The 15080-nt window shown below is 34.0% G+C and overlaps 1 long non-coding RNA gene across 1 annotated transcript in view; it reads right to left on the reverse strand.

Annotated features, from left to right (window-relative positions):
* Positions 1–317: 317 nt before the first annotated feature.
* Positions 318–15080, reverse strand: part of LOC128248734 (uncharacterized) — a 24531-nt gene continuing 9768 nt past the window's right edge. The window contains exon 2 of the long non-coding RNA XR_008264917.1: positions 318–1016. This is a non-coding gene — a long non-coding RNA (uncharacterized LOC128248734). The remainder of the gene's footprint in view (positions 1017–15080) is intronic.

Below are 15080 nucleotides of genomic sequence, written 5' to 3' on the forward strand. Positions count from 1 at the left end.
AACATCTCATTGTCAAGAGTTTTGAATTAAAATCTTCCATCAGAAGTTAGTCTGAGTCTATGTTCCAAAAGTCAATTAATAATGACAAAGTTATTTTACTAAATTCTTCATTATATTCAAAATTAATTGAAGCAATGACAGAGTATCTCAACAGAAATATGGTAACAAAAGGGTTAAACACTGTATAATACTGGTTTTGCCTAAGAATTACATTTATTAGAATCCATTTACATCTATCACTATGGAAATATTTTAGACTGCTATTTACGACTATTTAGGAAATGGATGTAAAGAAACAACACTCAAAAGTTCCAAAATACAGTTTTTCTATCTTTTATTGAAGGAAACATTTTAAAAATTAACCAGAACCAGAAAAAAAACCCCAAAACAAAAAAGAAAGGCTTGTTTAAGGATGTTGGTGACTTGAAAACATTTCTCAAATTTCCAAGGGATAAAAAAAAAAACATGCAAAATTTTTCATGATGATTAGTATTAGTTTTACAATTATTATTATTAATTAATCAGTCATATCGAGACTGATGTTCAAAGTTAGTGAATAATACACTAAAACAGTCACTTTTCAGCTTAACAAACTCATTGGAAGTAACCAATGTATATATATATATATATATATATATATATATATTATGCATTTATCATATATATATATATACATATATACACACATACATATCATGTATGTATATATATATATATATATATATATATATATATATATATATATATATATATACATACATATCATATATGTATATATATATGTGTGTGTGTGTGTATGTATATATCATAATATGCATTTCATGTATATACCATATATGGTATATGCAAAGTTTGGGGATTTTCTTTTGTATAACGTGTATTCACTTTCTTTGCTTTCTCACTTTATTTTCTTATTTCTTTCTGCTGCTCTTTTATTGTCCAGTACATAAAATTCCTCATGTGTGAATCGTCGGTCCAATTTGCCGCGAATGTGAAGCTTCAGCACTGGTCCCATCCTGATATTAAAATTCCAGATTTCAACCAATATGCAAGCACAAAATAAAAAGAACAAAAAAAAAAAATCTAAAAACACATTTAATTTCTTCTACGACTGATATTGATACAAATATAACATCTAATTTTTGTTTGTTTCTTAAGTTCAGCTTGTTTACAAAACTAAAGGAAATTTTCCTGATGAAAATACTGCTGAAGAAGCCATCTGTGTATCACACTAAATGTATGCACACCATTACAAGGCATAGATTTATTACTCACTGCAGTGGCAATGTTCACCTTGCTCCGATATATATTTTGTTTTTAACACAACAAGTCTCTGAAGAGATTTACCTCAAACAATTCCACAACATCATGCCTTTTAATGATGTAAATAGATTTAGTATGATGCACAGGTGGCTATTTTGATTTGCATACATGGAGCTTTTCTGAAGAAGATCTAGATTAACTAAATTTTAAAACATTTCATCAGTTTCTAAAAAAATGAAATCTGAAAAGAAATCAGTGGTGAATTCAACTACTTAAAAATTTGAAGGTATATTTCCAACAGCACACAAGAAAAACTTCAATTGTTGATTGTGGAATGCATGTTTATAAATGCCAAGAACAAAAAGTTCATGGCGAGGGATTATGGAGCAAACAGCTGTCAAGCCTAAGCTATCTTTGCATGTATAAGACCAAAATCAGAGGAAGTAAGCAGCTAGCAATGCCCTATAGGGAAGAAAACTTATAAACGGAGACAGTTTTTGCATGCTGCAAGAGAAGATAACTCATAAATTATGCAGTTAACCTCTTTTAAGTTTTACAGCCAGTGTCATGCTGTTCTCAAGAAGACTCATTCACCACAGCAAAATTGATACAGGTACTGGTGCCATGTAAAAAGCACCCAATACACTCTGTAAAGTGGTTGGCATTGGAAAGGGCATCCCAGCTGTAGAAACCATACCAGAACAGATAACGGAGCAAGATGTGGCTCCCTGGTCATACCAGCTCTTGTCAAACCGTCCAACCCATGCCAGCATGGAAAGCGGACATTAAATGATGATGATGATGATTATATGTATGTTCATTCTAAAGATTGATAGAAGTTCTGAGTAAGAGCCTTCAGTTAACAAGAACGTAGTAAAGTATTTATAAGATGGAGATATCAAAAAATGTTAACCAAATTGGTTTTTTTTAAAGTTCTCTAGTATTTTTTTTTTTTTTGGTTTTTACAATTACCGTATCTGTTGATGCTGTTTTTTCATTAGTTTATTCTTCAAATGTTTGAGTTTTAGGTTCTTCCTAATATTATGGACTTAACAAATTAAACACTTTTTCTTCTTTCTCTCCAGTTAAAAATTTCTAAAATAACTAATGTGGTCCTGTGCCTGCTGTTGTTTTGGTAAAACCTTATCATGACTGCCTCTGGTTCTAAGATACAAATTTCTTGTTTTAAAGTTAGGAAGGGCATCCAGCTGTAGAAACTCTGCCAAATTTAGATTGGAGCCTGGTGTTGCCATCCGGTTTCACCAGTCCTCAGTCAAATCGTCCAACCCATGCTAGCATGGAAAGCGGACGTTAAACAATGATGATGATGATGATAAAAGTGGCCTAAATTAAAATGTCAAAATTTCAAGATTATTTATGTTTCAAACAGCAGATTTATAATAACTCTTTTAATTGTTTCAGTCATTTGACTGCGGCCATGCTGGGGCACTGCCTTTAGTCGAGCAAATCGATCCCAGGACTTATTCTATCGGTCTCTTTTGCCGAACTGCTAAGTTACGGGGATGTAAACACACCAGCATCGGTTGGCAAGCGATGTTGGTGGGGGACAAACACACACACACACATATATATATATATATATATATATGCATATACATATATACGACGGTCTTCTTTCAGTATCCGTCTACCAAATCCACTCACAAGGCTTTGGTCGGCCTGAGACTATAGTAGAAGACACTTGCCCAAAGTGCCACGCAGTGGGAGTAAGCAAGCTACTTACCACACAGCCACTCCTGCACCTATTGACAAAATTATTTCACTAAACTTTTTATTTTCAAAATTAACTGAAAGAAAGGTTGTGTATTTCAACAGAAATATGGTAGCCAAAGAGTTAAAGTGGTCTAAAGTAAAACCTTCTGCCAAGATTTCATTTGAATATTTGCTTCAAACACCAGATTACTAATGACAAAGTTATTTTACTAAATTCATTATTTTCAAAATTAACTGAAACAAAAGCAGAGTGACTATATTTCAACAGAGATATAGTCACAGAAGCATTAGAGAAAATATGGAATACTTCATCAAAGACTAGAAAATAAAGAATAGTTTACCAAGGGGAGAGTTTACCTACTGTGACAAGTAACTTGGATATTTACAAGGATAGCCAACCTTCAGGAAATTAATCAACCAAAGATAGTTATTAAATATAAATCAGGCCTAAGAATAATTTCACTAACCTGACAGCCCCAAAGAAAATTAGATTCTAACAACAATCTACCTGTTGGAAGTAAAGAAAAAAAAAACTAACTACAATCCTTATCAAACCCTAGCATCAATTTTTGTCTATTTTAAAAATAAAATTAAACCAATAGACAGTGTAATTCATTAGAAATAAGATCACCACCAGAATCAAACTAATATACTGTTATTATTTTACTCATTGATGTACAATAATTTTTTTCTGATATATTTTTATTAACCTATGTCAAGTATAATGTTAATTATATAATGCTAACCTTAGACAAGAACCATCCTGCATGAATGTCACTTAACGAGAGTTTTACAGGGGTTGTTTCCTCTGTAACACAAAGAGACAGCAGATAATTTTAATTATTCTTGTAGTAAGTTAAAATCAAAAGTGTGAGTCTAGCCATAGTGCCACATACAGATTAAGTTAAGCAAATACCATCACCTTTAGCTAATGAGTAGAAGGAAATGTTAGAAAAAAATGGCATTTTATATATTTTGATAAGAGTTTTAAATATTGTGATACAAGATTCCTTGAGTGTGTTCTGTTTAAATCATTTACTTGATATTAGAATTAGGGAGTTAATAACTTTTGGGTTTTATTAAATGCTGCATATGACTATATATCTCTTTGATAACATCATGCAAATAAAAGTCAAGACACTGTACAGCCTTATATCCAAGTGTAATTATGTTCAAACTAACATCTGTGAATAGTTTGAAGATGAGGTATTAACTGACGTTAAAGGTCTCGCATTTTGCAGCGTCATGCATATTTGAAGAAGGAAAAACTAAATTAGTCCGCTATGGAAATGAAGAAATGAAAGCCAAGACAAAAAATGCTAAAAGAGGAAGCATTGATACATCTTACTAAGATGAGAAATAATGGAAAAGAAGTGCATCATCATTATCACTGACAACTACAATAAAGGATAAGTACAATGATACAGACAAAGCAACATTTGAAGTACTAAATAAGGGTAAAAAATACTCTTAGTATTTATTTAGTATTGTAAGTAAACATCTCATCACTCTCTGACAAAGGATTCAGCTGATCCTTGTCAACCCACCAAAATGTTAGACTTCTTCATGGCAATATGATTTCCTCCCCAAATTTTTTATGGGACAATTTATCATCATTATCATCATCATTTAACATCTGTTTTCCATGCTGCCATGGGTTGGATGGCTTGACTGAAAACTGGTCAGCTGGGGAGCTGGACCAGGTTCCAATCTAATTTGGCATGATTTCTACAGCTGGATGCCCTTCCTAATATCAACCACTCCAAGAGTGTAGTGGGTGCTTTTTATGTGCCAGTTACAAAACACCGGCATTGGTCACGACTATGATCTCACTTGGCTTGACAGGTCTTCTCAAGTACAGTATATTGCCAAAGGTTTTGGTCACCTGTCACTGCCTCCATGAGGCCTAAAGTTTAAAGAGTGCTTTTTATGTGCCACTAGCATGGGAACCAATTATGCAACACTGGCATCAGCCATGACTATGATTTCACTTGGTTTGACGGGTCTTCTCAAGCATATTGCCTAACATTCAAAGGGTGCTTTTTACGTGCCAGTTATGCGACACTGGCATTGGTCATGACAGATTTTTTTAATCTTTACTATTTATCAACACAAGACTGCCAACAGTTTCTTCAAATTCTACCATTTCCCTTAATGAAAATATCCACCACAGTTTTTGTTTCATTCATCTAATTTTATCATTAAGATGGTAAACTGACAGAAATGTCAAAGCATCACATAAAATGTTGAGTGGAATTTCTTCTAGTTCTTTATGTTTTTGAATTCAAATACCACTGAGGTCAATTCTGCCTTTCATCTTTTCACAGGTCAATATAAAATGTAATCGATTAACCCTTTCACCTTAGAATTGTTGACCTTGTGCCAAAATCTGAAATGCATTAAGATGATGGGCTGGCAATAATGTTAGAGCACCAGAAAAAATACCATACCATATTCATTCTGGCACTGTACATTTTGAGTTCAAATCCTGCCACAATCAACTTCGCTTTTCTTCCTTTGAGGGTTGATAAAATAAAGTACCAGTCAAGTACTGGAACCAATGGTCCCTCCCCTCAAAACTGTTGGCTTCATGTCTCAATCAGAAACCATTATTATTTCAAATTCACCTTTGAGGAAACAGCTGAAAACATTTAATCCTGTCAAGTCTGACTTTGCTGTTGTCTACCTTTCTGGATTCTTATAAAATTAATACCAGTTATATAATGGTGATAATGCAAATGACTGCATCTCATTCATATGAAACTGTCTTTGTGCCATACATCTAGGTAAACAATGTGATTGAAAACAGAAAAATAGTAATGGGTGTATGAGCATATTTCAAGAGTTTTTGCCCTTTCTTCAGTACCCTATCCAAGCCATTAACCCTCTATGAACACATTGCTTAAATAGCTACTAAATTTAGCAGTACAATACAATTGGATATATCAATTTTACATATTAAGCCTGCTCTGAGCAACTGGTATGTGCATTTTTACTGCTGGTAGGCACACAGTATTTCATTATGTGACCATAATAGTTGTAACTTTTGGTGCTGGTTCTAGTTTCTGAAGAAAATTTGTAGAGATCACTTTAAAAAATGACAGAATTGCACTGCTAACACAGGTAGGATACAGTATTGTCTAATAAGCCTTTACTATACCTGGTAGCATATTGCGGTTCTAGAACGAAATGTGGGGTCCTTACTAGCAATTAATAAATACTACAAAGTATTTTGTCCTACACTCCAACTAGTCTATGAACCAACCACTTACGGAAAGAATATTCAGGCTTGTCTGTGATATTTGCATAATGTTGGAGGAATTGATATTAACATGTTTAGAAGGGTAATAATGCTGAATAATAACTGCCTATTGATCAGTCTAACCCAGGTAGTGATATGGTCTTTAATATGTCTAAGTAACACTGAATAATAACTGTCTCAAACTGTGATAATCTGTCAAACCCATGCTAGCAAGCAAAAGTGTACATAAAATGCTGCTGATAATGATGGTTTTGGTACCCCTTTCCTATAGGCTTGTTAGTTGATCCTAAAAATGCAAGGACAGGCATTAAATGAAATGACAATGTTATGAGAAGAAAATAATCTGGAAAATGAAGTTTATTTGTAACTAAACATGCAGCAAGCCTCAGGAAAATGCAAACACTAACCACAGAACTGGAGCCTAGTTTTTACATCATGCAGAGTGATCGACTGAATGAATGCAGCAATGAAGCAAACAGGGTCATGCGCTGTATCCCAGGACACAGATCGTGTCGTATAGCCACCTTGAGATGATGTCTCCTGGGGCTAAATTACAGCAACATTAGTCCTAAACCAGGACTGCCATGTTATGTTGTCAAATATATGCGCTGTATCCCATTATAGGCAACTATAACGGGCTGAATAGTTGCCCGAGAGATTGGTTACCCAAGAAATTGAAAACTTTACAGCCATTGTAACTTTGAAGATTCTAAGTATCTTTTAATCACACTTTGTTCTGTCCCGATAACACCCATTCCATACAATTAAAACTTAATACATAGGCATGTATAAATGGGTTTGATTGTATATGTGCGTGTGCTCTCACATATGCATTTGTGTGAGCACAATACATTTGTGTGTAGACACATGTATATATATATATACATGTAAAAGCACCCGGCACATTCTGTAAAGTGGTTGGTGCTAGGAAGGGCATCCAGTCATAGAAACCATGCCAAATCAGACTGGAGTCTGGTGCAGCTCCTCAGCTCTAGTCAAAACATTAAACGATGATATATATACATACACACACAATGTCACACAAATGGCACCTAAAAGCACACATTACACTCTTGGAGTGGTTGGCATTAGGAAGGGCATCCAGCCATAGAAAACCACGCCAGATCAGACTGGAGTCTGGTGCAGCCTTCCAGCTTACCAGCCCCAGTCAAACCATCCAACATGCCAGCATGGACAACAGATGTTAAATGGTGATGATGAATATCAAACATACATACACAAGGCATGTGTTCTGCTAGTTAGTTGTACTTATAGACCTAAGAGAATATATTCTAATCAATGCACCTGGTAAATTACTATTTTAAAATCTAACAACACGAGATATTCAGCAACAGTACTTTGTAGTAAAGATTGTTTGCTAACATAACATGGCAGTCCTGGTTTAGGACTAATGTTGCTGTAATTTAGCCCTAGGAGACATCGTCTCCAGCTGGCTATACGACACGATCTGTGTCCTTATATTTTCAAACAAGGGAATCTAGCATCCTCACTCAGCGCTAAACAAGTGGGCTAAATTACAGCAACATTAATCCTAAACCAGGACTGCCATGTTATGCTGGCGAACAATCTTTACTACAATGCACCTGGTGTTAAAAAGCCTGGAAGTCATCGACAAGTAAGATAACTTGTATCAAGTCTACAAACTAGCAAAACACATACCTTCTATATGTGCGTTTGATATTGTTTATATCCCTCGAGCTGCTTCTAATTCATATATGAATATGCACTACTCCAGATGATGCCTGGTAGCTGCAAGCAGTGAACGTGCTCAGCAGGCACACTACAATGACATTCCTATAACTACACCTTAAAGTCTCCTACCTAAACTTAAATTATAAATACAACGTACCGTAAATCCTCGAGTATAATCCGCACATTTTCCCCAAAAATTTAAAGGTCAAAATTTCTAGTGTGTACTACATACGAGGTTAAAAATGAAAAATATTTTCTAAGTGATAAATATGTAAAGGCAATTTACTTAATATTTATTTTTCACTGACATTATAACTGTTATTTCTTTATTTTCTGCAAACAAAGTGCACAAGAAGCTACATGTTTGCATTATGTTATATATACAATAATAAAAGATGTTACCGTATATACGTTTACAAACCAAGGGTGTTATATAGACCTCCTTGATTCAAGTTAGAGAAGGGGTGCATATTATACACAAGGTTTAGGTTTTTCAGAGGTACAGCCCCCTAAAAATCCCCTGCGTATTATACTCGAGGATTTACAGTATATATATTTTATAAGTGGTAGAAGTGATTCAAGGACTGAGAGCATAGTCATGCATGAAACACTTGGCCCTTGAGTCACTGATTTCTGATGATTAAGAATAATATATATATATATGTGTGTGTGTGTGTATGTAAGTACATATTTTGAGTTCTATTTATCCTGTTTACACTTCTATATATATGTCCGTGCACATAGAATGTTTATATAAAAATACACCAATCCCTCGACTAGCATGGGCGTTATGTTCCACCCCCACTCCAATACGTGAACATCCGCAAAGTAGAAACAGTACTGTACTGTATATATTTTAAAGAATTATTTTTATAATTTGTATATATTTTATTATAAATGCAAAACAACGCCACAGAGGAATCGATGTAAGCTTAAATAATAAACCGAGGTGTGGCGAGAGATTACTGTAGTGTAAAAGAAGAGAAACACAGACAATGAAGTGATGGTGATGGAAAGAATAAAATGTTAGATCAAACAACCAGTAGCAGTTTTAATGGAATAAACCCAAAGAACTCATTATACTTACTTGTAATAAACATTTCAAAACAATAAAAATGCTGGTTGCCCTTAGGTTTTTTCTTTCTTTTTTTTTTTTTTACACTAAAGCTAAGCATGCATAAGTAGCTGGATACAGTTTTATGTTAAGAAATCATGTTTATAAATGCCTAAGTTTCATTTATTTTGTTGCACCTTGAGAGGGTCATTATGTTAATAACAAACACACACACACACACACACACACATACATACTAGTTCTGTTTCACTTCTTTTATTATCATCAGTCTATTTGTTAGAACCCAATTAACAAATCAGTTGTTTAATTGGTCAGTCAATCAATCCATCAGCTAGGTTTGTCAAAGTCCTTTCATTGTCATCTTTGACCTGATCAATGATACACCTTCTCTACTCCAAGATCACAAATGGTGATAAGACAAATTTGACAAACCTAGCCGATTGATTTACTGACCAAATGATTAATCAAAAACCAGGTAGCTAATTGGGTAAACGTTAGTGAATTGACAAATGATACTAGTTTCAAATTTTGGTACAAGGCCAGCAATTTCAGGGGAGGAGATAAGTTGATTACATCAACACCAGTGCTCAACTGGTACTTATTTTATCAACCCTGAAAGGATTAAAGGCAAAGTCAATCTCAGAATGTAAAGACAGACGAAATACTGCTAAAAATTTTGCCCGGTGTGTTAATGATTCTGCCAGGTTGCCACCTTAGAATTGACAATTAACAAGAAGTGATGTAAAACCAGTGCATGTTTTTGCTATTGGCATAATGACCCATCCTGAGACACAGCAAAATCTGTTTCAATGCACAAGTTCATATCAAGAATGTTGCAAACCAAATACAAACATTTTTAATTATTTTCTTACTTTAAAAATATTAGTTTTCAATCATTTAAATGCTTATTTAGCTCTCTGTGCTTAAGATTTAGTGCAAAAAAAAAAAACAACAAAAAAAAAACTCACAAAAACATAAGGATTACCAAACAAAAAAGACAAACACATCCTTTTTCTCCATCAAACTTCTTTATCACTCATAGCCCCATTCTCACAAGAAACATTTCCTTTTAAAAAGAAATTGAATTTATGAAGAAATATTTGTGTTGCAGTGCATGGAAGCTGTGTGTGTTTAGGGAGTTATTTCAAGTGAATACACTTTATTCTTAACCTTAATTTACCAAATGACATTTTTTTTCTTTTTTATCAGGCATATTCAAAATGTTTGTAAAAAACCACAAAAGAAAAGGTAAAAAATGAGGTTTTAAATGAGTAATAAATATATTTGAATAAAATAAACGGAAAACAAAAGAAAAACCAAGAAAAAAATTATAATTTTAATTTAAAATAAAAAAAATTAAAACAAATATAAGCTTAAATTAGGGATTTTATCCAATAACACATAAAGCCATAATTAAACTTAATATAAGAACAAATTAATTGAACCAATCAAGGAGCCTCCTGATGTCTGTTTGTCAAATTTCCTTCAATCTGTTTTCAAGATGGCAACTATATTTTTAAGATACCTGCATTCTAGGACAGTGAGCCTACTGTAAGGACAAGAGATGACCACAGCTAAGAACAGCACTCAAAGCCCTGTATGAATGAGGTATTGGATTTGTGGCTTGCTTGTGTGTTCAATAAACTACTTCCTCTTTATGAGCCAATGATAGAGCCTCTGTGCAGTGGCTGACTTGCCAGAAATAGCAGCCAGCAACTAAGGTTCCTACAAATCAAAACTATTATACCTTTTTAATACCTATTGCTCGAGATTATCCCTAGTGTTACAACACAAACTTTCTGTCTTAAAGTAATCAAAACTTAAACCACCCAACGAAATTTCAGACTAATTTCAGTTCGAAACACCAGTTAAATAATTACAAAATCATTTTAATTGATTCTTTATTATTTTCAAACTTAATTGTAACAAAGGCAGTGTATTTCAGCAAGAATATGGTAAAAAATCCCTAAAGGATTAAATAAGGATTCATTAGATAATGTAGCCCTACTTTTTGTTTATTTCGATTCCATGCAGCCAGAGCACATGGACTACCCTTTTAATGGTTCCGGAACATATTGGTTCTTCTATAAGAGGTGATCTCTAGGCCCCCTCAATCAAATGTTCAATTTTTGGAGAAAGGGACACTGTCTGTAGTATCCTACAACCCTTCTCACAGTGCAAATAACCATTTTGAAAAGAGAGAGAAAGACAGAAGAACTCCCTGTATTTGACTATTCCTGCATTTATCAATATCCAAGGACAAAGTTGGTTTTGGCGGGATTTAAAATCAGAGACTTGGAATAAATGTCACACGATGGAGTGATGTTCACAGCTGGAATGCTGTTGATCATAGATCTCCTCAATCAGGATTGACTTAGGGAAAAACAGTTATTTCTATTCATGACAGGTTTTGCTTAAGTAGGACTGAAGTTGAGTAGCTCAACAAATGGAAAAGTAGAAGGATGGAATTTATTTTATAAGTAGGGGAAAATGAGAATTTGTTAACAATGGCTAGCGTGTCTCTTGTATTGTGCTGTATTGCATGTGTGTTTGTGCACGCGTGCATGCGCAAATTTCAAACCTTGCTACTTGTTGAATAGCACAATAACCACAGCAGAAGTAAAAAGCGAACAAACTGAACACAACAAAGGTAAACAACACGACAAGCAATACACCAACATTTCAAGTACTAATAGCATTTAATAAGGTGTAAACTAGTTATCTAATTCTTTTAATTAATTAGCTCTTTGACAGTGTGTTAATGAAGGCACAAAGCCTGAACTTGGTGATGGATATAGTTGAACATATCGACCCTACCCCAAGCCACCCCAAAAGAAGAAATGACAAAGTTGACATCAGTGGAATTTGAACACAGTCTGTAGCTAAATACCACAAGACACTTTGACTATAAATCACTCCAGCCATTCTGCCAATCTATTGCCTTACTCAAGAAAGAAATATTAAAACAAAGATTTTCGTAAAACTCATTTTCCTTCTTTTAATATACATAATTAGCTTAATTCCAAATACAAAAATAGAATATAATTAGCTGAATTCTTGTTTCTCTCTAAAAAAAAAAAAAAACTGACTGTATTTAGAAGAGAGGGATGAGCTCTGCAAGGTTTAAAATGCCCAAGACACACTGCATATCATGACAGTGCCCCTACGGTTTCTCCAGGAGAGATCAAGAAAGGAAGGACATATATATATAATTAATTCAATAATGGGATAAAGTCTTTTATAAGAATTTATCAAGTAGCTAGCATGAAAAAACCTCATAAGGGAAAAATCCATCATTTATTCCCCATAATATATTTATTTATATAAGGGCATGCCCTTATATATATATATATATATATATATATATATATATATATATACATATAGAACTTAATGTCTTTACTTTCCCTCTCATTCTCACCCCTAAAGGTTTGAAAAGCCATCTCTACGAATATATTACGGTCTGTATGAAAAGGCCCTGGTAGCAATAAACTGAGGGAATCATCAAAGAAGTGGAAAAAATGCTTTACGGTATTTAGCTACATCTATTTACAATCTGGGTTCAAATCCTGTCGTGGTTACCTTCAGAGGAAGAGGTGGGAGGAATTAAAATAAAGTCCCCAGTCAAGCACAGGGGTAGATTTAATCACAAAATTTCTATCCTTGTATCTATATAAGAAATTATTATTTTTATTAGGGTGGTGAACTGGTAAAAATACTTAGTAGCATCTCTTTGTTCTTTGTTTCGAGTTCAAATTTCATTGTGGTCAACTTTGCCGTTCATGCTTTCCAGGTCAGTAAAACAAAGTAACAGCCAAGTACTGGGGTCAATGTAATCAACTAACCCCTTCCCACAGAAAAATATTGGTCTTGACCCAAAATTTGAAACCATTATTACTATTATTATTATTTAATTTATTAAGTACCCATCTTATTTTGTTGAACAAAATTTCAGAGACCATTAACTCAATGTACAGTGTTCCCACAAAGAAACCAAGACAATCAGAAAATTATGCAATTAAATTAGTTATACAAATAAGAATTTTATGCATTTATGGAAGAATAATATCACTGAAAACAATTTTTAAAAAAAACCCCAAAAACAAAAACAAACACATGAATACCAAAATATACCATCCATTCTTTAACCCATTAGCCTATCCACCTCAAATATTCTTTTCATGTTCAAACTGGCCAGAGCCTGTTTCTCACACCTACCCTATATCATTGTAAAAATAAACAATCACATCATTGAAATTTCAAATCTACAAGATAATGCATGATTAATTCAAAACAAAGGGAATAAATAAGAATTACATTTGACAGAGCAACCTGAATGCTTAAGGGCTAAATCAAGTGTTCTTGCGCCTGAAATATAAATCCTTATTATTGTATTGTCAGTCTTCCAGAAATAATAAATATCTAGTTTTATTGTATTTAACTTTGTTCCTCTTATGTTGTGAGTTCAAGATCCACCAAAGTTGATATATACTTTGGTGACTGATGGGGAGTTTATAGAATACAAATCTAATATTTTTATAAGTATCAGTTCTATTGACTATACTCCTACTTCACAATTATTACTGTTGTTGCACAGAATCAAAGGAAATCCTCAGCAATTTTGTTGAAAGGTGGGTGAATGTAGCAAGAATGGTCCAAGTGAACGGGCCTATTCTAAACATGCACTTGTAGACATGTAGAGAGGGCACCTGCCCTAGTGGTCAGGGCCTCTGTGGTCTTGTGGGGTTTCCACAAGCAGCCCTAAGCAATCTCCCTCTTCTGGGGAATTATTTGTTAAAATTTATATTTTTCTAATTTTTTACTTTTTACATGTGTTTTATGTAACCCCAAATTATCTTGTCCTGTACTGTCCCCAATGTTTTTTGAATTCTAGTATATAGCAGTGCTTTTCATGTAGTACCAATGTATTTGGCTGGAATTTATATGACTTGATGAAAGGACTAAATGCTACAACTAACAAAACTTGCTCTAACCAACCTTTTAATCTAAAGCTGATCTGGTATTATGTCTCCAGGAAGGACGTTTTCTAAAACTCTTTGTATCTGTAACTTCACTGTCTGAATAGTAATAATTTCAAATTTTGGGCACAAAACCAGCAAATTTTGAAAGGAGGGTTAAGTTGATTATATTGGGGCCTAGGACTTGACTGGTATTTTATTTTGTTAACCATGAAACGATGAAAGACTAAATCAGCCTCAGCAAAGGTTTGAATTCAAAACAGAAAGAGGTGGAGGAAATGCTAAGCATTTTACCCAATGCATTAACAATTCTGCCAGTTTGCTGTCTTAATAATAATAATCCTTTCTACTATAGGCACACAAGGCCTGAAATCCAGGAGGAGGGGACTAGTCGACCACATTGTCCCCAGTGTTTCACTGGTGCTTCATTTATCAACCCTGAAAGGATGAAAAGCAAAGTTGACCTCAGCAGAATTTGAACTCAGAATGTAAAGACAGGTGAAATACTGCAAAGCATTTCATTCAGTGTACTAACGATTCTGCCAGCTCGCCGCCTTAAGAATAGTAATAATATTGGTTTCAAATTTTGGCACAAAGCCAGTAACTTTAAGAGGAAAGTCAATTAAACTGGTCCCATTGTTGAACTGGTATTTATATTTTATTGATCCCGCTAGGCAAAGTTAACCCTAGAGGGACAAAGAGAAATGTAATAGAATACCAGAAGTCATCTTGTTTCACACTATATAATTTCTGCCAATCCATCATCCTAATAATAATAATAGCTTCAAATTTTGACACAAAACCAGCAATTTTGCAGGAGGGTCTAGCCAATTACATCCCACCCCCCAGTGCTTAACAGTACTTATTTTACTGACCCAGAAAGGATGAAAGGTAAAAACAGACCTAGGTGGAATTTGAACTTAGAATGTGAAGACAGCATTTGCCCAGTGTGCTAACAGTTCTGCCAGCTCACAATAAAAAGTTGACATCAGCAAGATTTGCATTTGCAACACAAAGGACAATAGCTAAATACTAAAAAAAAAAAAAAAAAAAA

Source organism: Octopus bimaculoides, chromosome 9 (genome assembly GCF_001194135.2).
Source record: "Octopus bimaculoides isolate UCB-OBI-ISO-001 chromosome 9, ASM119413v2, whole genome shotgun sequence".
Taxonomy (NCBI): Eukaryota; Metazoa; Mollusca; class Cephalopoda; order Octopoda; family Octopodidae; genus Octopus; species Octopus bimaculoides.